The sequence below is a fragment of the Pleurodeles waltl genome, chromosome 3_1, assembly GCF_031143425.1.
Source record: "Pleurodeles waltl isolate 20211129_DDA chromosome 3_1, aPleWal1.hap1.20221129, whole genome shotgun sequence".
NCBI classification, from domain to species: domain Eukaryota; kingdom Metazoa; phylum Chordata; class Amphibia; order Caudata; family Salamandridae; genus Pleurodeles; species Pleurodeles waltl.
Genome location: NC_090440.1, coordinates 428759759 through 428785892, shown reverse-complemented (window position 1 = coordinate 428785892; position 26134 = coordinate 428759759). Strand labels below are relative to the sequence as shown.

The window sequence follows — 26134 nt, the reverse complement described above, 5'->3', positions numbered from 1 at the left end:
GATCTCCTCAGCTGACTCCTTAGTTGTCAGAATCTAGAAATTCATATAACTTGGGAGCAGAACTGAGTTTGGACCCTTAATCTCAGGCCTACTGCCTCTTCGTATAGGAAGACCTAGCTAGATAGACCAAGCTGCCATTTAAATTATTGGGAAGGATAGCCTTGTATAAAATGATAATCCTATCACACTTCCCATTATCCATACCGAATCATTGATTCAATGTTATCACTGCTATAGCCCATAAATGTATCTGGGCCAGTAAAAATCCCCTGAATCTCCTTTACCAAATATATACTCTGGACCTTTGATGGTGGGCTGGCAATGACAGATATCGGCCTTTATTACTGGGCAGCTCATGCCCTGATAGAGATTGATTAGCTGCATGGGGGATGGGCAGATCATGCTTTTTATACTGGAAGTGGTGCTTGTTGGCTTGGACAATCTTCTGGGCTTGGTATATGGGGCAACAATACCTCAGATTCTCCCAGAACTGACCAAGTTAGTGTTTCAAGTTTGGAAGGCGACACTGCTGGACAGGGTGGCATCCCTGGTTGACCTTAGAGACACCTCTCTTGCTGGGTAGGTGGCTGTACCAGGTGTCACAATTGGAGGGTTTCAGGGTATGGGATAGAATAGGGGAGTTGAGGTTGGGGGATGTGTGGGAGGGCAACCACATAAAAACCTTCCTCCTTCTTCAGTCAGAGTTCTCCCTGTACAGATCCCAATTCTATCATTACCTCCAGTTCTGGAAAGCCTATCAAGTTCCCAGGAGGCGCTTGTCACACCACCAGAATATAACCTCCTCATTGGTCCCATGCTTACGGGGGTATAACTCAAGTGTATAGGACACTCGTCAATCACTCACAGTGTACCCCCTTTAGAGCCTGAAGACAAGATGGGAGGGATGGATGAGTCCTCTCGAGGAGAAGGAATAGAGGGAGGCATGCATGTTACTGAGCACCTTTGCTGTATCAGCCTGATCGCACCTTATTCAGGTGGATTACCTACACTGTACATATTACACGCTCAGGCTACTGTGGCACACTCGGAAATGTTTAGCTCTCTTTTGAACTAGAGTGGCATGGGTGATTTTACATGGTCTGGGTAGGCCCCATTATTCTGCAATATTGGCTTAATTTGTTCAAAACACTCTCAGGTGCACTGTGTTACCGGATTGAAGACTAAAGTTGCTATACTGTATATATAGGGTGCGAGAGACTTGATGGGTGTGGGAATGCAATTGGTAAAGAGGGACATGTGAAATACTGGAAGAGACTGAATGCCCTCCCTCCCACTGAGAGAGTTGAGAGCAGGCATGGACTGGGGTGCTAAATTGGAAACTCCTATTTATGTAACCCGCGCATGCCCAAAGATACATTCAAGGATATGGGGCCGAGGGTGGTCTTTCTAGGGGATGATCGGTGAGAATGCCTAGGCTGAGGTTGAGGGTGAAGATGGCGATTAGGGGATTTTCTTAGACAATTTTGGAAGGTTCCCTTAGAGTACTGCATTGTGAGTAGTCTATTGGTACTATTATTAAAAATGTAATAAAATGTTTATATTAAATAAAGAAACCAGACAAAGGGATTGACTTGAAGTTTGCCTGGGAGCAACGGAGTACACTCTCTGTCAAACTGAAGCTCCGCCCACCTGATTTACAGTCAGGCAGACATTTACTCCAGCCGAAGGAGCCTACTCTGGCTTCTTCACTGACATAATCCTCCGATGACCGAATGGAGTATGGGCCATCAGAGGTTCACACCTAACACCGTGAGCCCTATTTAAAGTACACATTGTTATATGTTTTTTTGTTGCTGTATGTCACCACAACAGTAAAAAAAAATAATGCTCATCGCACCCTGAGAGACAACTTCCATGCTGTAGAGGCCAATAGTTTTACTTTTTCCAAAAACAAACCCCTGCTTTGTGAGTATGTTTTTGGGAAAAGTAAACAATGTAAAATTTTTATAGCGGCCGTCATATTTGACAAAGTCGTCCCTCAGACTGTTATAACATTGACAGGAACTGCAGTGAACGGGGTTCCTTTCAATGTTTAGAGTTGTCGACTGGGCTGGTGAACAACTCTAAGTTTGGCAGGTGGAGGACGTTTGGTATGGCAGGAGTAGAGTACTCTCCCATACCAACAGCCTTGCCTCAATCCACCAAACTACAAATCAGCCCCTAAGGTCCTGAACCAACTATGGTAATCACAGATGAGCATTCTACCATCAGTATTTTTCCATTTCCACATCTACTAATTTGTGGTTAGATTTGGTGGTAAACCCCAAATAGTAATGGCAAGAGTTTATGGAAGATGTTTGTATAATAATTGGCGTAATGCTTTATTATATTATACTATATACATGACCATGCTTTAACAGATGGTAGACTCATAAGCTTACAATATAGTTTTTGTCAGTCTAAATTATTGTAAAGTTAAAATAATTCTTAGCTTCAAAATCACAGGTAGATAGAATGCAGACGAAAGCAACTTCTATGTGGACCATAAACTGTTTTATTCTTATAGACAATATTATTTCCGATGATTCATTCTAGATATGATAGAAATCACACAAATACTCCAGTACACAAATTAGCAATGTAACCTGTGTACATAAAAGCAGTGGAGAGCTTGCTCTGAGGTGGTATTCATGAAAACTACATTTGTTTCACTTTATTAGTCACAGGAGCTAAAGAGGGACTCCCAGAGTCACCCTAGTCCTTGCTCTCTGTGATACTCTTTCTAGGTTATTAAGGGTCATTATGATGTTGAACTGTTCATACGCAAATCAAATTTATAACTAAATTTGTGTTCTCTCTCAATCAGGATCTGACTAAACAGATTTCATTACCAAGCATTCGCTTTTATTTGTCGAAACGGAATAATTTGACTGAACTTCTCTGGCATAAATTAACAAAGGGGGACATTTTGGGTAGTGTTGACCTCAAACAACCAAAAATGATGTCTACCCTGGTCTGTGACAGGTTTTGTACCATGACAACGCAAACGTCCGGTGTTTTATTTCCATAAAATGTGTCTTTCTCCTTCTCTGGAGTCACTACCTCAATCGCATAACAGACCTGCACTATGAATGAGGCTGGAAAACGCACAGGCCCAATTCTACACAATATTAGGTCAAATTGAAAACGTTCATTTTATTTTTACCTTTATCGCTCCTTAGACAATGCTCTACCTCCCTAATCCTCCCCCCATCTCTTTTCTCACCACCACTCCACAACACGTTCTAAATTAATAATGTCGTATCCTGTAGCTGCGTTTGAGATCTAGAATAATCCAGGAGTTCGGATACCAACAGTTGGAGAAAACTCGTCCACCAACTGGGGGATGGATGTTGATCTGCCCTCGTTAAACGAACTATACCCTGTTGAATTCAACACCTGTGATTAATGTGTCTTCTTTACAAAAAGCAATTACTGCTCCTTTATATTTCCTGGGTCCTTATCTTAAGTTATGGTCACAGCTCACTCATCCTCCTCTAGCTTCCCTGTTTGCATGGTTGGATTGTAAGGCGACCCAGGACTCTATCATTATTAACTGTAATGTGCTCTGAAGCCTCTGGCCATTCAGTAGCTCTGTGAAAAAAAAAAATAGAAAATAAATTAATAAATAAATGGGACGAAGTGACAAACATAAGTAGGAGGATTGGTGCAATGAAGGAGTAAGGCAGGGCAAAAACAGTTTGGATGGGGATAGGAATGTTCTCTTTTTGAGTGGACATTGCTTAAACAAAATGAGACTTTTTGCCTTGAGGTCTGTCGAAGATCATTCAATGTTTCAAAATTGAAACACTTATTGCAGGCCAATGGTAATGGGGCAAGAACTTTAGCCCCATCACTGCCTTAATGACTACCTACACCTCATACAGGTCACAGGAATGTTTGCATACACTGGCGAAAAAGGGGCTAAGTTAGGCCAAATTCGATGGATAGTTACACTCATTAGCATTCAGGAATTTAATGTGGAATGAAATGTACAATCAGATTTGGTCTATGAGACTATTACAAAACAATAAAATATCATCATACGAATATGAAATATATTATGTATTTTTTTGGACATTGCAAACACTGGTTCTTACATAAATTCGAATCAGATTGTTAATACACACTTTGTCCGATGTACTGATAATTCACAATATTAAAACCCTTACAAAAAGAGCGACCATAAACGTAACGCAGGTGATACAAGTTAATATATTACATTTCATTTCAGGGTTAAGCTATTGGGGAAACCTCTGGTTATGTCAGCAGAGCCAGACTGAAATAAAAATAGAATTGAACTGCACTGACACACACTTTTCTGTGGTTTTTCCACCTTGACACAATTCTCTTGCAAAGGAAAAAGGAAATCAGGCTTCGGTGGGAAATAGAGAAGCATTTCAATGTAAAATCCTATCAAAAGGAATATTTTCAGAAACTCTGAACTATAGCATCAGATCAGCTTAACATATCACTAGGCATTAGACTAAGGTACCCTACCAGACAAATATGCAGTGAACACCATAGAACCAAAACATAACAATAGAGGCAGTTATTTCACCCTGATGTCAGGACACACAACTCATAAAAATAAGTGGTCTCTTTTCTGAAAACAATGAAAACGCATGCATTTTCTGAAAAAATATAGAAACATATGCATTATGCGATGTTATAGCAAAATTTTATTTTCTTCTTGGATAAGCAGGAAAAGGTCTCGCATTGAAGTTCGAGAGAAATTTTCTTTTGTTCAAGTAGCCATCATTGCCTTCCTGCTCCTTATTTAGTAGCTTGCGCTGGCGATCAGAGCTGACACTTCCTGTCCCCTGCCTCTAAAGAGAGACAATAATTTAATGTATTTCATTCCATATAAACCATTTAATATTTAAAGAAAAAGCAAAGATCTCTCAAAATGTGACCATAATAGTAAAAACAATGTGCTTGTACTCTCAATATGTGAAATAATCTTTCATAAATACCATATTCCAAAACGTTGCGCAATAAGGAATTGAGAAAACAGGTTTGGTCCCAATCTAAACGTGGTGAGACTCCATAAAGTTGAGCACCATGCAAAAAAACAGCAATCTGAATTGTTCTTAGTTTTTCCTCATACAAAATTACAAGAAGATTAAACTAATTTTAATATACGTCATGAAAATTTTGGATCATGCATTTTTTCCTTATGCAATTGATCAACAACAGCAAAGAAATTAACAGGTTGTCTGACAGAATATTGAGGAAATAAATATTGTGTGAATATTGTGTCAAAAATATTGAGGACCAAAATATCAAGAAAGTAAGTGCAATGACGTAAGTATAGATTTACCATATTGAACTTCACATCTACTTACTTTGAAGTAAGGTACATATATGTTGTGCTAAGTATAGTTAAAGTTTGCTTACCCATATAAACTTACCTTCATGATTTTTATGTCCTCTATATTTTTAACATGATATTTTGTCCACACAATATTTGTTCTCCGATATTTTGTCCAAATGAACTATCACAAAGGTATACATCCTGGGTTGCCAGTGTTTCTCTTCCTTTGAAAGCATGGAAATACTTCTCCAAAAACTCCTTGTCACCATGACACCCCAAATCACCCAACACTTGTTTTCATAAATGATTCACAATGCATGGCACAATGTATGATTCAAAATGTATGTATGGCACACGTTTTTGTAATACCAAGTCGAATCCTCCACTTGGCTATTCTGGTAGAAAAATGTCACTCTGTTACCTTACGACCTGTGAGGTTAATACCAATAAGAGGCTAGAAAGCACTATAGAACTAAAGGGACTGAAATACTGGAGATTAATCATATTGTCTTGTCTTGGAAAATGTTAAAATCTGATAAAGTTATTAAATTCAAACATTTGTCATTTCAACTGGACTCTAAGCCTGTCCCATTAATTGACTACGTCATCTGGTAGATGCTCAGGGAACAGCCCGTTATCCATCAAAGGACGATAAAAAGAACAGGAATCTTAAGTTCTCTACAAAATTAATTGCAGACACATATAAAGGTTTGCTTGATCTTGAACCTTGTCTTTACAGTAGTTAAGTTGATGTCACATAAAGAATTACAACCAGCAGTATTTTCGTGAAACAAAAGAGTAATGTGAGTGGGTGAATAAACTTGCTTGCCAAAATTCAAAATGTCATATAGGTATGTATTTTTCCATAGATGTTAATAATGTAGGTTCTGCAGTGGAAGACTTCATTGTCCTGGCCATAATATTCACCTTTTACATGCCCTCTCCAAGTTCTTCAATCTGCAAATAAAAGTCTAAATAGCATCTGCCTTTTTCATAGAAAATTGATATTCAGTCTGCTTTGCAGGTTATTATTAATTAAGGCATGTTACAATCAAGGACAAGTAGAGAATATTCGGTCTGGATCTCCCTCCCTCCAGCTGTCCTCACCCTTGACATTTCCCCTCCCACGTGCCCTTCTTCAAAATGATTTGCACTAACCCTTATCTCCAATGTATCCTCTAAACAAGGTCAAGCTCTCTTCCAAAATATGTCAAAGAGAGGGCCTCCTGGTATGGGCTCACTCTTGCTTATTCTAGGCTATCTCACTCTTAGGGGATGGTTCAGCATCCCTGCCAAAGCCTCCTTGGTCACGCTTTCCGTGTCTCCTTCTTTTTGTGTCTGTCTCTCTTTGTGTCTGTTTGTTTTTCTATTGGTAGTGGCATCATAACTTGTTTCAATTTCTCTCTTTCTTTCTATGAAGTTCTGTAGGATCTTTAAGCATCTGCCTACATTAATTTTTATATTGTCATGGACCATGTGCACTACCTGCACCCCAAATACTTCAGTGGTCTGGTTTACCACAGCATCCCAAAACTGGGGAAGTCATGTGTCACAATGGATTAACTCTCTGACAGGGAATAGACAGGACTTGGAACAGTTGGTCTTTAAGCACGCAACTCTGCAAATTCCTCTAACACATGTAACAATTGTGGGGGTGTTTTCTCGGGTGCCAAAATACACACCAGAGTCCACATACGGAGAAATAACATGGGCATTATCCTTACTGCATGCACTCCAGTCACACATTTCCTTCCCAAGTACCCCTTCCAATGGTTCTATAGAAAGAGTGACGAGGAGTGTTGACCATAGGCACTCTTGTTTGGCATGCTGAAACAGCTCCCACCTATCAGAAAACACTCTTGCTCTAAAGGGAAAGTAAATGAACTTAATCGAATCAATAAAACAAAGGTCAAAATTATATCTCCTCACTGTAAGTGTGCATGTAGATTTGGCCGGCCCCATTTTAGGATGACCAAACCAACATGCACACTTACATTTCCCCAACCAAGCTGTGTTGCACAACTGGGTGGAGAATTGGCACAGGCTTCCTGTGCCTAAGCAAGCGTCAGACCAGGCCACTCAGGCTGATCCCGGTGCTTCTCTCATGCTTGGTATAGCATAAGAGCAGCATCTGGATTGGATGGGGCGCCTGTGCTTTGTTCTCCAGGGACTGACGGAAGGAGAGACGCACCGAGGTGGCGGTAGCGTTAGCGTCGACAGCAGCGACAGGCACATTTAAAAAAAACATTATTCACCTAACAGCACCTCCCCCCATCCACTTCAGATTTCCGACAGCCACCTCTGGGGGTAATATGTATGTGTATAGAAGCTCCTCTGTGGAGCTTCTGGCCCCTAATATTTCAGACCATTTACCTGCAATGAATCTTAACTCCACCCGTCTGATTTTTAATAGTATGCAAAAAACATCTATGTCAGGACCGGAGGCACAGATTATGCAACAACTCTGTCCATTTTATTGCTCAGCAGCCATTAACAACATTATATCAAACAAACAGAAATCCCATGAGTCTGAGTGTTTGAACTTTCCACAATCGAACCATAGAGTCCGCAATATAAATCATCTACCAAAGGAAAAGTTCCTCTTTCTTTACTGCTCAGCAGCCAGATAAGCGTTTTTTCTTTGTGGCTTTATAACACGTTTGTAGTGTTTTGAACAATATTTGTATCTAATTAGGCACTGTTAGCTTGGTGGGAATTCCTGTTACTGAGCGTGATGCAGAAGTGTGTCCCTCAGCGCAGGGTGCACAGACAGAGCATCCGCATTCTTTGCATTGCAACCATTTTCTCTCCCATGTGGCTCGTCACCGGATCCAGGCTGTTTTGTGATCTCAAGCGCACAGAGAACAGTTTCTCGTAACCCTTACTATTCATGTTTGGGAATTTCCCTTGCTGCTTCTCTTTTGGCTCTTCTTCCAACTGAGCAATTAGAGGGTATGTGTGCATTAACATCCCAACAAGCATTGGCATTTGTAACAGGTTTATCCCAATCGTACAGCTATTGACAAGGTTTTAGGACCATATTGTGTGGCTAGCACAAGGGTTGATCCCCATATATATCAGCCTATGCCTTTTAGACACCTTCTGTACCTAGTCCCTCCTGGCAGGTTATAACGCGGAGTTCTTGGGGGCTGGGGAAAAAAAGCAATCTCTCCTTTCCAATCACATGGAGTTAGTGGACGCAAAAGATGCATTCCTCCAGAGAGAGATTTCTTTGGCTTTACAACCCCAGAGTAGTCAAATAATCCAGTTTACAGCCCGACGTAACGTGGTACCCCTGCAAGAGGAAGGTGTGGGCCTTTACTCCCTTGGGACACTTAGTGTACCCATCAGGGTAAATGGTTGGCAAGAACCTGCTCCAAGGCCAGAGCTGTAGCCCCCTTCAGATGCCTTCGAAAGGTTGTGCCAAGCTTTTCTGAGAGATTCCCTTGACACCTTTGTGACGCAGGACCCCTATTCCCAGCCTGGGTTTACCTCTGATGACTATGATTCCTACTCCTCTTAGGAGATAGATGACAATGCCGGGGATGACTCTGATAACCCTGATGAGGACTCTGGTGATAAACCAGGTCCCAGTAGACCCTGCTGGCCAGATGGCAGTGCCAAACAACCCAGGATGGATGATCAGGGTATGTCTACTCTGCAAGATGCAGTGGGTACACAGGACATGCTGGGTCCTGATGATATTTATCACCCCTGCTCAGCAGACTGGGCTCCCGCCGGCAAGGTGGTGGCATACATGACTACCTACATTCACAAGACTATGGACAAAGAGGTGAGAGGGTGGCTGCGGGTTAAGTGCCCGAGTTCTTCCCTGACAGATGAGGTCACTTTGTACCACCGAGATAGACGGCAAAATGGTGACGTTTATCACAAAGTTTATGAAGGACAAGAAAAAGGGTCTGGATTGATCCTGGAGATCTTGCCAGGGGAAGGTCCTTGATGTCCTGGGGCCACTTACAAAACTTTTTGCATGACAGAGGCAACCCATAAATAGGGTGAGTTAATTGACCCTGACATTCTTTCTGGCTGAGCCCAGCGGGCTCTATGCTTCCAGGGAAATGGCAGCTGTGCAGTGTCTACAGAGAGCCACCACTCTTTGTTGATTGAAATTGACCCCAAGCTGGGGGAATTGCCAACCACAGAGGCCGGGCCCATGCCAGATGGGGGTCTCTTCTGAAACAATTTAATCAAGGAACCAATGAAGTTTGTTACCACTTTTCCCTCACTGGATAAGGCCCACCAGTTCATCCAAAAGGTGTTAAACCAAAAGGTACAGGGTGCTCCTCCAGCCGTGTGTATGCTTCCAACCCCACAAGTTCCAGACCAGGCATTCCCTGCAGGGGCAGAATCAAAAGAAGTTTGAATGCTTCTACCCCACATGGGGCAACGGTCAAGACTGTGGTAGCCAATGTGCCTTCTGAGGAGCCAACACCTTCCAGAGTTGGGAGGCAGGTTACAGTGGTTCCTTCAAACTTGGGCATTGATAACAGGGGATGCATGGGTACCCCAAATGGTGGCAGGCATTCACATAGAAGTCTATGGTACCCGCCGGCAAGGTCCCAACCCTCGACCCCTAGTTTTCTCACATGAGGGCATGCAGGTAGTCTACCGAGAAGTTGCTGCAGGAATTGTTGCTCAAAGGGGAGATCGTTCCCATGACCCGCCATCCAAAGGGTTTTCTCAGCAACATCTTCCTGGTGGAGAAAAAAGAGAATGTGTCCTGCCCTGTCATCAACTCGTGGGACTTCAACAGATGGGTGGTTGACTCTCAATTTGAAATGGAGGGGATTCACCTCCTTCGGGATATCCTTCCCCTGAAAGACTGGCTTGTCAGATTGGACTTGAAGGAAGCCTACCTCACCGTACCAATCTTTCCCCACACCACTGTTTTCTGCAATTTGTGTGGTGAGAACAGGTCTTCAAGTTCCATTGTCTCCCTTTTGGCCTCTCCTCTGCACTATGGTGCTTTACCAAGGTGTTACATCCAGCCATAGAATGGCTCTGAGAATGGCTCTGAGTGAGAGGAATCAGACATATTTTGCTGATGCATCAGGATCACATCAAACTAGGTAGCAGTTGCAATAGACGATTTCTCTGCTTCAGAACCTAGCGTTTATGATCAACTGTCAGGAGTCAGAGTTTCTACCAACACAAAAATTGCTCTTCCTGGGCTTTGAGATTCACTCGGTGGCTCAGTTCTTCAAACTGGCCCACAAGAAAATGCTTCCCATCCAGAGGAAAGCCAGTGGCATGGGCAGTGCAGGGGCCCCCAGGGGCCCCAGGACGCCCGTTCCCGCCAGCCTCTTCCTGGCGGTGTAAACCGCCAGAAACAGGCTGGCGGGAAGGGGGTCAGAATCCCCTGGGCAGCGCTGCTTGCAGCGCTGCCCTGGCGGATTTGCCCAGCCGGGGGAAATCCGGCGGGAAACCGCCGGACCCGGTATTCTGACCGCGGCTTTACTGCCGCGGTCAGAATGGGCAGGGAAGCACCGCCAGCCTGTTGGCGGTGCTTCCTCCATTCGCGGCCCTGTCGGTCTTTGACCGCCAGGGTCGGAATGACCCCCATAGTAATGTGGTTTATATGTCCTGACAGTGAAATATTTCTAAATTCGTTTTTCACTTTTGCAAGGCCTGTCCCTTTCATAGGTTAACATGGGGGGTACCTTTAAATATGATTGAAGTGTAGCTTCTCCTTTGGAGCGGATAGACATGTGGAGTTTGGGGTGTCTGAGCTCCCAATTTAAAAATACATCTTTTAGTAAAGTTTATTTTAAGATTGTGTGTTTGAAAATGGCACTTTTAGAAAGTGGACATTTTCTTGCTTACACCATTTCTGTGACTCAGCCTGTTTGTGGATTCCCTGTCTGGGTCAGTTTGACAGTTGGGCTGGTTGCACCTCTCACTAGACAGTGACACAAAGGGAGCTGGTGGTGTAGTCTGCATTTCCTGATGAGCCATTTGTGGTAGGAGGAAGAGGAGGAGTGGTCAATCACACCTGAAAGGGCTGTGCCTGCCCTCACACAATACAGTCTCCAACCCCCTGGTGTGTGTCTGGGGCCTGGCCTAAGCAAGGCAGGATTTCACAATCAAGAGAGACTTTTCCTTTGAAGTAAGCCTACTTCAAAGGGCAAAATGGGTATAAGAAGGGCACCCAAAACCACAGACTTTGGAACACGTCTGAAACCAAATAGGAACCTCTGCCTGGAGAAGAGCTGAGGAAGAAGAGCAGCCCTGCCTGTGACTGTGCTTTGTGGAACTATCCTGCAGTTGCTGCTTCTGCCTGTGCTAGAGGACAAAGACTGGACTTTGTTTTGCCTTCCTTCTTGTGAAGAACTCTCCAAGGGCTTGATTTAGAGCTTGCCTCAGTGACGGCCGGCAACTTTAGGAGGGAGGGGGGCGGGCTGGAAGCACACACACACACACACACACACACTCATTCTTTCACACACAGATACGCACGCATGCACGCACATCCATTAACAACACTCATAAAATTCAAACATGCACGCACCAAACATTAATTTTAAAAGTTCCCACACACTCATTCTTTCACACACACACGCACGCACATCCATTAACACTCATACCATTCAAACATGCATGCTCGCACCAAACATTCATTTTAAAACATCACACACACACACACTCATTCTTTCACACATGCATGCACGCACATCCATTAACACTCATAACATTCAAACATGCACGCACACACCAAACATTCATTTTAAAACATCACACACACACACACTTATCTTCAGCCTCGAGGTCCCAGGAGGGTTGGGACTGCTGACTTCCCTCTGCCAGTGAGTGAAGGCAGAAGTTCCAGCCTCGTCACAGAGAGGGATGGGGTCAGTGAGACTGCTGACCCCACCCAACTCTGTGACGAAGTGTCACTGATTGACACTCGCCCTGGGGGCTTCAGGGCTTAAACCTGAAGTGCCCAGGTCGAAGTCAATGGGTGACGCTTTCCTCATCACCCAGGGGAGGGCCTCAAGGCACCTTTGCTGAGCCGAGGAGGTCACGCCTATAGGAGCTGTGACCTCCTCAGCCCCGCAAAGTTCAGATCAGGCTGCCAGGAGTCTGCGCAAATCGCGCATGTCTCACTCCTCGCTGTCTGAGCTGAAAATGAAGAGTGTCTGTCAGGCTGACCTTTGTTCAGCCTGACAGACACTCTTCATGAGGGGCAAAAGGTGGGGGGCGTGGCCCCTCTGTCCTTAAAGGACGGGCCACGCCTGGCTTGCCTCCTGTTGTTTGAAGTCTCAGGGACAGCAAAGACTTCTCTCTGCCAGCACCTGGAGCCTCTGGAGAAACTCCTACTCTGCCAAGTGGTGCCCATCCAGTTCCTGGGACCCTGAGAAGAGAAGCTGGCAGCCCAAGAGTGAGAAATCCACACACACACAGACCACCGTGCGAGGAAAAGCGAGGAATCGCAAGCCCTTTTTCATGCACACTCGCCCAATCAGGGTTATTTTTGACGCGCCCAAGGTACATTATCACACTAACAGCGTTAGCGTTGTGTTTAACACTACATGAAGACTCTTTTTGGTTTTTAATTGATAACGTGACTTGTGTATTGTGGATTTTTGTCGTTTTGGTCTTGTTTTGTTTAGATAAATAATTTCTCATTTTTGAGTCATTTTGTAGTGTTTTCATTAAGTTACTGTGTTTGTTGGTACAAATACTACCAAGGGGGTAAGCAGGGGTTAGCTGAGGGTGATTCTCTTTTACCCTGACTAGAGTGAGGGTCCTTGCTTGGACAGTGGGCAAACTGACTGCCAACCGAATATCCCATTTCTAACACCCACGATCAAGGTTTCTTGCCTCCTTCGTCAGTACTCTAAATAACCTGCAAGCATACAAGCTAAAATCTCTATAATGGGATTTATAACGTTCCATAGGTATGGCATCCTTACCAGTGACATTTCCATTAGGCAGAGATTCAACAGCGCTAATCACCTCATCAAGAGAAATGTCAGACTCTCACATAATTTTTTGTCAGCATTGACCTGAGAAATCTTCATTTAAAGTAAAAAAAAATGTTCTATCTCTTCAACAGAACTGTTTTGAGTTTTCCCTGTAGAATTATATATATAATTTGTGAATTTATGTATATCCTCTGCATGTAAATTATATATCTCCTCTTCAGAAGTGTTCCGCAAAAAGAGGGACAAAGTTAGAAAGGTTTTCACTGGCATGGAGAAAAAAAGTTTTACAAGGCCTATGACTTACTTTCTCATGTGGGCAGGTTATGTGATTGGCTGCAGTTGCAAATGCCAGTTGGGTTCTGGTCACCAGAAAATTACAGATACAAGCACACTGGAAATCAGCTTACAAACCAGAATTCATTTTCAAACACCTGAAAAGGCTTGCAGCTCGAAATATTAAAAGGCCAGTACGAAGTTTGCATACTTGTCCATTTAACTTAACGCAGTTAAAAATAATATGCTCTTGGCTAAAAGTTGAGGCTGCACGAAAAAAACGCCCACATGAGCAAATGTAGATATATACTATAAAGGAAGTTTAGAAACCTGATGGTGAACTTGCTCGCTAAAATATTTAATCTGCTATAAATTGACATAGCTTAAAAACAAAACATGTCTATCCTCGAATCAATAAAATAAGGCTTAGCCAACATAATTATTTTATCTTAAGCAGAGAAAGAATGACTCGTAGGGACTGGTGAAGAAGTCAGAAGAGTATTCTGCATGTCTGGAAAATCGTTTTACACATCAGACATGGAAGATTGATGTGCAAAACGAGGTTGTTCTGCTCTCAAAGGGAATCTCAGAGTGAAAGATTGTATATGCATGTAACACCAGATGCCATCAATATTTGTAGAAATGTATAACCTTTGAGATGGAAACCAGAAAGAAATGACAGTAAATATTGTTATGGACCAGACTGACTTGAACCTAATCACTGACCCTCCCATCAGCATACTTCTAAAATTAGGTGACGTTCGCTTTTTCCAGTATCTGTTTAGAATTCTATTATGCATTTAATTTATTTCCTGGTGACATATGGATTGGCTTAGGTACGTTTGTGGTTTGCGTTTTGTCTCATATGTGATACACAATTCCCTGGGTGAAGATATTCTGAGCAAGAGAGCCTCAAGGCCAGGAATATGCGAGAGAGAGAGAGATGTTTTTGTGTTGTGAGTGTGTGCGCACACGTGCGCACCTTTAGATGTAAAAGTAATTTTGCATCTGAGCTTTGAATTCTCTGCGTCATCTCATGCCTGAGAAAGGAATCTCATGATGTTGTCTCACAAGGCAAGGACACCTCTTCCTCGGTAACTGCTTGCGTTTTATGAAATTAAAATAAACAGAGAAATCCTGTGATGCGTTCTATTTGTGTCATCCACTTTTGAGAGGATGAGTGATGACGTTGCTTGAATCTTTTGTGGAAATCCAAGAGGGGAAACATGCAGAGAGTCTTTTTAGTGTAGATGGACAGCTTGGTTAGTCTGTCTACTTGGGTGTTCATTAAGAGTGCGGAGTCCATGATGAAGCTAAGGTTTCAAACATCTTTTGATATATTTGGCAGTGGTCCTAGATGATCTAACCAGAGTGTTAATGGATCACATGCTTTCCGGTCTCCAGTGAGATTTCTTGGTTTGTAATGCATTTCTTTTGAGATAGTTCCATGTTACCCTTTGGACTACGGCTTTGGGACAGTTTAGAAGTTTAGAGGTTCGCATGTCTTTGAGATTTTCCAGTTTAAGTATTTGTACATCATCTGAATTATAGTAGACGATAAGATCAAAACTGTTGATCAGCTCTGGTGATGGTTTAACATTATGTTAAAGAGGAGAGAAGAGATGATAGAGCTTTAGGGAAATCCTGTTTTTATTCTTTTGGTATTATGTTATCCCTATCACCAAGGTAGGAGCGGACCTAAGCAATAGTTATACCATAAATATCGATTGCTTTGACTCTAAGAATTGAGGTTTGATTTTGAAAGCTGCTGACCTATCCAGAAGAAGACATTTTGTTACACCGTTTTTTCGACAGCGTTTCTTAGTCAGCCATATGGCAATCAGAACAGATTCTGTGCCTCTTCTGTGCAGGTGGCATCCTTTTTGGTAGTCTGAGAGTAAGTGGTTTTCTTCTCCGAACTGAGAAAACTGTAGAAATGGCTTTCTTTCTAAGTGTTTGCCAAAGGAAAGATCCATTACAAATTGGTCTAAAGATATAATGATGTTCTGGGTCCAGTTTGTTCTTCTTGACTAATGGTCGTCTGTATGCTTTATTTACGTCCATTGGACAGGCTGCTGTACATAGACAATTATTTATTGTCTATGAAAGTGTTGGTATAGCCAATGATATTGATAGTAGACGTTTCTTGAATATTTGTGGTGGACATGGGTGTGAAGGGAACCAGCTCAGCAGGTGGTTTTCGCAAGGTCGAGGAATAATAGAAATGCATTCATCTTTTATGGAATGCTTGTCTAAGAAGCATCTGCGGGTGACAGTTGTTTCTCTTGTTTGCTATGGTGGTGCTGTAGTGAGTTGCCAGTTTTCTGCAGACGTCTTGAGAGTGTTACAGCATTGTTAGAGCGCTCTCAGAATACTTGAATTCTGATTAGATGGAGTTCCTTAGTTGGGCATTTGGCATTTCTGGTCCTGCTTGAATAGTGGATTCCCTTTGCCTATTAATGTCTGACTTATACATTCGGTTGTGCCTTTGTAGATGCATTTTGTCAAGAGGTTATTTCTGCAAGGTGCTTTGTAGTGCTGATATGTATCCTTTTTATCTTTTTGGGTTTCATTCATCCAAGGGATTTTTTTTTCCTTTTACAGTGTATTGATGTTTTTATGGGTATGCTTTATCAAAGGATGTGTACATCCCGTCGTAGAGCTTCTATGTTGTCTCCAGTTGTGTGTTTGTGGTAAGATGAATTTCACCGTAGTGCAAATTCAGATTATTTCAGAGGAGCAGGTCGCTGATGAATGGGGTGAGATAGTTGAGAGTCTTGAGAGGATGGTAAGTGAAATGGAGATGAGGTGGTGATCGGCCCAGCTGGGTGCAGCATTTCCCTGGACGGTTATATTGTCTGGATTGCAGAATATTGGGTCTAACACATGGCCTGTTGTGTGAGTAGACCTGGTGACAATCTCAATTAGGTTGTGGGTGGTGGTCAAGCCTGTTAAGATGGCATCAAGTATGCATAGGCTTGAGTGGGCAATAGACAGCTATGATATTGCATCTAAACATGTTTCAGTAACAGCTCTATTACTGTGTTAACATTTGTATAGCAGGAGAAAGTTGTAGGTGCATGTAGCACTGGGGTTGCATCTAATAAGAGCTTTTCAGCCTGGTATTATATCATCCATTTTTGTGGCTGTTAATGTTTCCTTAAATATAGTTGTCAATCCTTGTCCTTACTTTCCCTATCTATTAAGAGTAAATCACTGATAACCTGGTGAAATTGTGATTGGTTGGTGGCTCTCCTTTCTTGTGAATTAGAGCGAAACTGGTCCTTTCATCCTAGTTCTCTGGGCTGCCACTGCCCTGCTCAGTGAGAATCAGTAAGGATTTAATGGGATGTTTCTAAGGGGTGAAGCCCTATTTGTGTGTCTGTGAAAAAGTTACTGGTGGACAATTGTTTGATGATGTATTGTTGAGTTTATGTTCAGACCTCTTGCTTTTGTTGTGTTGAGTTGTAGGTAAGAAGGTATGTATCCTGCAACAGTGTTAGTGTTTTTGTTTCATTTTTTGTTTGCAGAAGGTGGAGGGCGTGTGGGTCAGGGGTGGAGGTGGAGGTCCTATTTTAAGATCTCTACATTCAGCAACTGATGATAGGTGAGCATGTGTGGCTTTATGATGAAATGTGTTGTGTTGATTTGATGGGTGTATTTAATAGACACTGTGATTCAGTGCTACTATGTAGATGGTTACTGGGAGGCTGAGAGGGGATTTGGGTGACATAATTGCGAGAGTGCTGTTTAGTGATATTTTTATCAGAAACCACATCTGACAAATCTGTTGTTGAAGGAGGAGATATAAGCTCATGGATTTCAATTAGTGGACATGGACCGGGCAGTCGGAGCAGGACTACCAGGACATAAGTCATTGCAGTGCACTTGCCTGCATTTCCCTCAGAGAACATTGCAGACAATAGTACTTTTACAGTTTGTTTTGGTGCATTTGTCCTCAGACCTCTGTGAGTATGAAATTCCCCAATCAAGCACTTGCCATTATGAGTGGCTGCTCTTTGTCTGTGGCACCCCTAAATCCACTCATTCCTTAGTGATCAGCAGTAGTTGATCTCCTTGCTCTCCTCCCAAATGGCCAGCCCTAGGTACTGCATATTCTGAACCAGACTGCAGTGGTGCACAACATGTGTGTGCTCCTTCAACGAATAAGGAGTCGGTGTACCTACCATGCAAGTGAATCTGGTATTTTCTAAAAGAAAAAGTATAGAATTTTAAGCTCAAAAGCTGATCATATTATATTTTCTGAGATCTTGCAAGTATGTTACAATGTACAGCCAGATCTAGGATAGCAGATGGCATTAATTAGGCTGAACTGGGCAAGTGACAGAGGCTGCAAAATGGTGTTTCTTCCTGTAGTCTCACAAAAAGTCCAGCATTTGTACCAATCGTAGCCATCTTAACCTTGGCAATTTCAGCACTTGCTTAAGCACTGTCGTAGGATTTTATTACATAAATGACACTGCACACAATATCCCATTTTAGAAAGTTGATTACATTATCCCATTGCCATTAACCTGCTCCATCACGTTAATGATTTTTTGAGAGCATGATCAAGCCACCATTGCCGTAGCACTATTTGGACTTGTAACTTTGTATTCAAGCATGTACAACTTGCAGCTAGTCCAGAACAAACAAGGAGTCCTGTCGCTACCACGCCAAATGAAGCACTTATCACACCTATATTTTCCATACTGTACTTATTACCAAGAAAGGACGTAGCCATGGAGAAGATGTTAAAATAAGTATCTTCTTGAAATATTAAATCTTCGCATACCATCTACCTCACACAGATCCCAAATCAAACAAACTAGAGCGGTGTGTAGGGCTTTGTGCCTGATTACAACTTTGGAGGAGGTGTTAATCCGTCCCAAAAGTGACGGTAAAGTGACGGATATACCACCAGCCGTATTACGAGTCCATTATATCCTATGGAACTCGTAATAAGGCTGGTGGTATATCCGTCACATTTGGGACGGATTAACACCTCCTCCAAAGTTGTAATCAGGCCCTTTGTCTTTCTGACATAAGGGCTGTGAAAGAACATTCTTGTTGCCATAGAGAAACATTACCAACTCATAACATTTAGGAAACTAATCAAAGCCAATCTGCATCATCAATGTTATTTTCTCCTGCTTACTAATAACAGTGCCTAGTGCTGCGGGTGACAAGTAATGGGTCTATGCACAAAATACGCATTAAATGGAATTGGAGGGCATTGACTTTCTCTGGTGTGGTACTATAGTTACATGAGAGAAACTCAAATTTCAGTTGATGGTCTACAGTTATGATGATAAAGTCTCTAGGAAAACATTAGACACAATCCAGAGTTAGCTCAATATTGCAGTCAAGGGTTCCTATTACACGTACATCATCAATTCAAGTCCTCGAGAAGAAGTTGCTGCTTCATGGCCATCAAGTTCTACAACAGCTCTACATTGGTCCCCTTCTTTGAGCATTTTGCTGAACACTCTATCAAACTTCAAAGGAACCACTAACAAGAAGAAAACCGACAACAAATGGAATCACACTTATAGCATCATCTATCATCACTTCTATGCCTATACACAATGGAGCCACATGGACACATTTTGAAAATTCAACTATCAATGACATCTCAAGACTCCTTGACACTGTAAAGGCTGTAGTGTATTAAAAGTAATAACATCCCATCCTTTGTAATGAAATCCATTACTGGCAAATCATTGGGACCTCTGTTCAACATTTGTAATTAATCAGCCTTTAAAAGCAATTCCCTCAGCTTGCTAAAACGGACAGGGCAGGTCGTATAGCAATCGAAAAAGGCCAACAGTGAGGATCTGTGTGTATTATAAGGTACAGTTAGGCAGCCCTACCATAAATTACACTCACAAACACTGTCTTAGGTCCATTCAGTCATGTTTGAACAACCTGAAGTTCAACCCTGGGTAGCTATGGCTTTGAACAACTAGGCTTGAACAAAGGTAGTGTAAAGAATTTAACAGTACCAAACAATGAAACAAGAAAGCCACACAACACAAAAGAAACATGATACCAATGTATAAAAATAGATTATTGCCCTAATTACAACCTTAGCAGAGGGGATTACTCAGTCCCAAAAGTGACAGATATCCAGTCCGCCATTTTACAAGTTCCATAGAATATAATGGAACTTGTAATGCGGCGGGCGGGATGTCCCTCAAGTTTGAGACGGAGTAATCCCCTCCACCAAGGTTGTAATCAGGTCCTATATTTTTTGAGTCCAAAATGGGCAAAATCCACTGGAGGGTTCAGGAGATACAGATTTCTAAGGAAATCTTAATTTTTAATCCAACTGCAAACAAGCATTGGTAGCCATAAAGTTTGAAAACTGTAATGCCATGATTCATTTGCTACCTTACAGTACCCAGCTAAGTAGCCCCGTTCAGAAGTTAGCCAGGCTGCCGGATCAGCCGGTAACCCTGTGTTAGCCAATGGGGCTATTAGCCTTTCCACTGCAAAGAACAATTTAGAGGTGCTGTATTTAAGACATATATACAAATGCATGTCCTGCTCAATAATATACGGCTTCTTGCCTTAGGGCTCCATAGTCCTTCCTTAGCAGAGACTTACATATATTGTTAAGGGAAGTGGGGGCTTCAACATTAGTTTAAATGGCAAAGTCGAACTAGCAGTGTGACGACTGCCCTTCTAGATTGCAGTGGAAGGATGGGAGCCATTGTGTACCTTGTCACACAAAAGGTGCCACCAATGGTGCTGCAGTCCTGGATGGACATTCTGCCTTACATGCCCTGGGTACCATACACAAGGGACTTATCAGTAAGTCATTCTTTGCCAACTGGGGATAACCAATTTGAAATATGCTTTGCAAGTGGTTACAACACTGGCACTGAGGTCTGCTTAGCAGACCTCAGTTCCCTCTCAGAGTCGATAAACCAGCAGCATCAGTCCAAAAAATGTGAGGGTGAACATGCAAAAAAGAGACATTTCCTTACACTAACCTCAACCCAGAGAGTCATATTAACTATTAAGCCACAATGTGCATATTAACAAGAGTCGCCACCATTTTATTCAAGTATTGTAATGGCCCAGAGCACATAGAGGTCTCTGTAAACTGACAGGAGTGACATCAATGGGGAGTATATCATCAATATGCTACAAATATTTCAAGGACCACACATAGATAAGGAGGAAAAACATGAGCTACTTCTTAAGTATCAATATCTATAACGTGCAGTGACATTCTTGATTTCCAAATGATTAGTTTATTGAGGAAGAGGGGCAATAGAGAGAGTAAGGTGATCATCCAGGATTATATAAAGAACATTATGGGGGTCATTCTGACCCTGGCGGCCGGTGGCCGCCAGGGCCACCGACCACGGGAGCACCGCCAACAGGCTGGCGGTGCTCCCACGAGCATTCTGACCGCGGCTGAGCGGAAAGTCGGCGGTCTCCCGCCGACTTTCCGCTGCTCGGGGGAATCCTCCATGGCTGCGGAGCGCGCTCCGCAGCCATGGGGATTCTGACACCCCCTACCGCCATCCTGTTCCTGGCGGGTCTCCCGCCAGGAACAGGATGGCAGTAGGGGGTGCCGCGGGCCCCTGGGGGCCCCTGCAGTGCCCATGCCCATGGCATGGGCACTGCAGGGGCCCCCGTAAGAGGGCCCCGCAAAGTATTTCAGTGTCTGCCATGCAGACACTGAAATACGCGACGGGTGCAAACTGCACCCGTCGCACCCCTGCAACTACGCCGGCTCAATTCTGAGCCGGCGTCCTCGTTGCAGGGGCATTTCCTCTGGGCCGGCGGGCGCTCTTTTGGAGAGCACCCGCCGGCCCAGAGGAAATGTTAGAATGGCCGCCGCAGTCTTGTGACCGCGGTGCGGTCATTTGGCGGCGGAACCTTGGCGGACGGCCTCCGCCGTCCGCCAAGGTTAAAATCAGGCCCTATGTTCTTACTGAGACAGACCATGCTGGCTCTCAATATGCTGGATGCTGATGTCCCAATTCTGGCAATTATTTACTAGCCTGTCTCCATGTATGGCATACCAAAACCCTCTGCAGTTACAAACCATTTGGTGTTTTGGTTTTAATGAAGAATTTCACTGAAAAAAGACACATTTCATAAATTCAGCCCCCACTGCGAAATCAGCTATCCTCAAAAAGCCAAAACCACTGAGATGGACTTTGGCCACTTTTAGTGCAATCGCTGAAAATAGTTGTTGCGGACATTTAAGCTGAGGAAAATAATTTCTACTAAAGAGTCTGAAAAGCAAACTGTTTTAACATGAATATTGTTTGGATCTGATCCCAAGAGTGGTATTTTCCAAATGTTGAAAATATGTAATTCTTGTTCGTTGTTTTAGCAAGGTTTATTCCTAATACACATTTTCACTCTTGCTATTAGGCATCATTATATTAAAGGTACCCACCAAACTGTGGGACTCTTCTTTTTTTTGTCACCCTGTCCTTGTGTGCATTAGCATCATCTGGCGGAGGAGCAGAGGCACTGGCGATGGAGGTAGCTGTATCCCACATGGACCTGGAGGCCGAATCCACCGATGGAAAGGGAACCAGTGGGACGGAGGGCGAGGGGAGCATCACGACAGAGACAGGAGGGGACACCACAGAAAGCGAATCCTCCTCCGATGGAAGCTCCCTGGTGGTGGCGGACACCTCTGTGCCCACCCCAACAACAGGCACAGCTGCCACCCCCGTACCAGCACCGCCCTCCCAGCAGCCCCTCAGCGTGTTTCCCGTGCCCACTCACCCAGGAGGGTGGGCATCTCCTTCGCCCCAGGCACCTCAGGCCCTGCCCCAGTCAGCCCTGCTGCCCTCAGTGAGGAGGCTATTGACCTCCTGAGATCCCTCACTGTTGGGCAGTCAACCATACTGAATGCCATCCAGGGTGTTGAAAGGCATTTGCAACAAACAAATGCGTACCTTGAGGGCATTCACTCTGGCATGGTGGCCCAACAGAGAGCATTTCAGGCTCTGGCCTCTGCACTGATGGCAGCCATTGTCCCTCTCTCCAGCCTCCCCCCTCCAACTTCCTCTACCCAGTCCCAATCCCCTCAACCCCAGCCTATCCCAAGCACACCTTCAGACCAGCAATCACCCAAATCAACACACAGAAGTGGCTCAGGCAAACACAAGCACCACACTTCATCTCACAGGCACTAACACAAGTACCATCCCCATTCAGACACACCAACATCCACTGCCTCCACTGTGTCCCCCTCCTCCTCCTCCTCGTCCACACCTCCCAGTAGCATCTCCACTCACACCTGCATGCACCACATCCTCATCCACTACCTCCATCACAGCACGCCTATCACCACATGCCCCTCACTGGCAGTCACCACCCCCACATACATGCACATGTCCCCTGTGTGCTCTCCCACTGTGTCTGTGACCCCTCATCCCAAAGTACACAAAGGCAAGCACACACCCACCCAACAGCCATCCACCTCCCAACAGTATCCAGCTCATGCACCTGCACCCAAACACAGCAGACTGAAACCTCCTATAACCACTCCCTCTTCCTCCACTCCCAAACCTTCACCCTCTTCCCGCCCCAATGTCCCTAAGAAGCTTTTCCAAGCCAACATTGACCTCTTCCCTACCCCTCCCCCCCGTCCTCCACCTCGGGCCAGGGTGGCCAGAGCCCAGCACAACACCTCAGCCACCAATTCCACATCCGCTGTGGTTTCTGCAGCAGTCAGAGGCTCTAAGGGGGCACCCATCAGCCGAGCCAGTGTGCCACCAACACCTGGCAAGCCCAAGAAGGTTCTGCCACCTGGCAAGGTCAAGAAGGGGACAGCATCCAGCAAGGAGAAGGAGCCACAACCACCCAGCAAGGCTACGTCAAAGACTCCAGTTGGCAGACCCAAAGAGGCACCACCATCTGCCAAGGGCAGGGAGGGGCACAGAACACCAGCAGGGCACTTCAGCTGTCTGAGCCTGCAGGTGAAGGCCTCATGGCTACCAGCACAACCGCCAGCACCGCCACCTGCACCGCAGCCAGCACCGCCACCTGCACCGCCGCATGCACCGCCACCTGCACTGCCACAAGTAGCACCACTGGCAGCAGCCCCAGTGGGCAGCCGTCCGAGGCTGCAGGGGAAGGGCTGGAGCCTCCCTCCACCACTGGCAGCACCTGCACCGCGGCCAGCACCGCCACCTGCACCACCGCAAGCAGCGCCACCTGCACCACCGCAAGTAGCACCACTGCCAGCATCAGCAGCCCCAGTGGGCAGCCGTCCGAGGCTGCAGGGGAAGGGCTGGAGCCTCCCCCCACCACTTGCAGCACCCCCACCAGCACCAGCACTACCACCACTGTGCAGCTGTAGCGGCTGGCGGATGGACTGTAGTCCTGCCTCCATGGAGTGTCATGCATCCTGCCCACTGCAAATCTCGTGGGTCTAACACCCAAGTTAGCAGGATGAAGCACACTGGGCACAATGCCCCCTCCAGAACCAGTGGAACAAGGCATCCACTCACCCTATGCTTGGCAGGATGAAGCACACTGGGCACAAAGCCCCCTCCAGAACCAGTGGAGAAGCCATCGACTTAAGAGACTGTGGCTTTGCACTCCCCAGGACCAAGCAGCGGGCAAACCACCCACTTGAGAGACAGTGGCTTTGCTCTCCCCAGGACCAAGCAGTGGGCAAACCACTGGCTTGAGAGACTGTGGCCTTGCACTCCCCAGGACCAAGCAGTGGGCATGGAGCCCCCTCCAGGAGCAGTGGCGTAGTACCATCTTCTGGCTGAGGTGCCCACCCTTCCCCATTCCCCTGAGGTGCCTGTGTGTTTTTGACCTGATGCCCCTGCAGTGTTCTCTACGTATTGAGGCAGTGTGGGCTTGGCCTATGTGTTATGGCCCAGTGGGCCACAGACTATTTTTGTGTGGACATTGTCCCTCATTTTGTATATATTGTATATATATTGTACATACTGTTTATTTATTTATGAATGTATTTCTCAAAATTTCTAATATTACACTCATTTGACTCCATTCCTTTTGTCCTTGCGTTATTCCTGAGGGTTACGGGGTGGATATGTAATGTTGTTGCATGTGTTTGTGTTTATGGTGTTGAGGATGAGGGTGGGGGTGGGGGGGTTGCGTGTGTGTGTCACTCTCTTTTTCCTCCGCCCCCTTGTATGCTAGTGCAGTACTCACCATGGTTGTTGTCGCCCATCATTGGTGGTTTCCGTCGTGGTCATGATTCCATTTTTTTTACCACTGGTCTGTTGGCGGTATTACCGCCGCTTTAACACCGACCGCCAGGGTTGTAATGAGGGCCTTTATCTGCTTATTCTTGAACAGTGACCCCACGATCACACACCTATTTTCTCTCCTGACCATGCAATCACAGTGCAAATTGTCTCTGTAAAAGTGTGTGCCTGTCCCAGGATCAACACATGTTCACTTTGTACTTTCAAACAGCATCATAGCACTGCAAATGTCACAACTTTGAAATGTCCAAATGAAGATGACATGTTGAAGGACCCTGAAACAGAATAACAAGAGATTATTAATTTTAACACACATTAAATCTAACTCAAATGACAAGTTATGAGGACAGACATACTTAGCACAAGCACAGTTAATCTCTGTCAGTGCCCAGTACTCAATGTAGGGAAACTCTGATCCACTAACATCTTTGCCTTGGACTTGACTGCACTAACATTCCTAACACATTGTAGGAGGTTGGCCTGGTTTGTAGTGGGTACAAAAGGTACTTACACCTTAAATCAGATCCAGTTATCCCTTATTAGTGACATGTAGTCAGTGTCTAGAAGCCAGGCTGTCTAGAGGTAGCTGTAGGCAGAGCAGCCAAGGCTGAACTAGGAGACATGCAAAGCTCTTGCAATGCCAGTGTAGTCACACAGTACTTACACACATGAAAGACAATACTCAGTGTTACAAAAATAAAGGTACTTTATTTTAGTCACCCAATGCCAAAAATACTTTGTAGGCTATACTCCCTTAGGAGATAAGTAAATCACACAATATATATACTAGTAACCAGAAACAGGTAAGTACAAAGTAGGAAAACAGTGCAAATAGTGAAAATCACAATAGGTTGCAATGGGCCTTGGGGGAACACAAACCATATACTAAAATAGTGGAATGCAAAAGTCGGTTTCCTACCTAGGCAAGTGTAGTGTGTAGAGGGGCACTGGGAGTGTAAGAAAACACCAAAGGTAAGTAAAGTACCCCACCCCAGAGCTCAGGAAAGGAGAAGTAAAACACAGCACGTTTCCTCAAACACACTAAAAGTCATGATAGAAGATAATGCAAGAACCAGAAAAGACTGCAAGACACCAACGATGGATTCCTGGACCTAAAGACCTGTGGAAGAAGGGGACCAAGTTCAAGAAGCACTGAAGAGTCCAGGGATAACCCGGATGAAAGTGCAAAAGTGGAACCACTGGTGAGAAAACAAAGTCAGTATTGCACCAAAGAAGACAGATGCAGGTTCCTGGGTGGTGCAGAAGATGTCCCACGCCGGATAGATGAATGCAATCTGGTTTGCATCACTGGATTCTGCCAACAAGCCTTGGCAAGCGCAAAGCATGCAGTTAGTGGAAAATGGCTC

The 26134-nt window shown here is 44.5% G+C and overlaps 1 long non-coding RNA gene across 1 annotated transcript in view; it reads right to left on the bottom strand.

The window, feature by feature from the left end:
• Positions 1-2341: 2341 nt before the first annotated feature.
• LOC138284193 (uncharacterized) overlaps positions 2342-26134 on the bottom strand; it is a 335272-nt gene continuing 311479 nt past the window's right edge. The window contains exon 4 of the long non-coding RNA XR_011201356.1: positions 2342-4829. This is a non-coding gene — a long non-coding RNA (uncharacterized lncRNA). The remainder of the gene's footprint in view (positions 4830-26134) is intronic.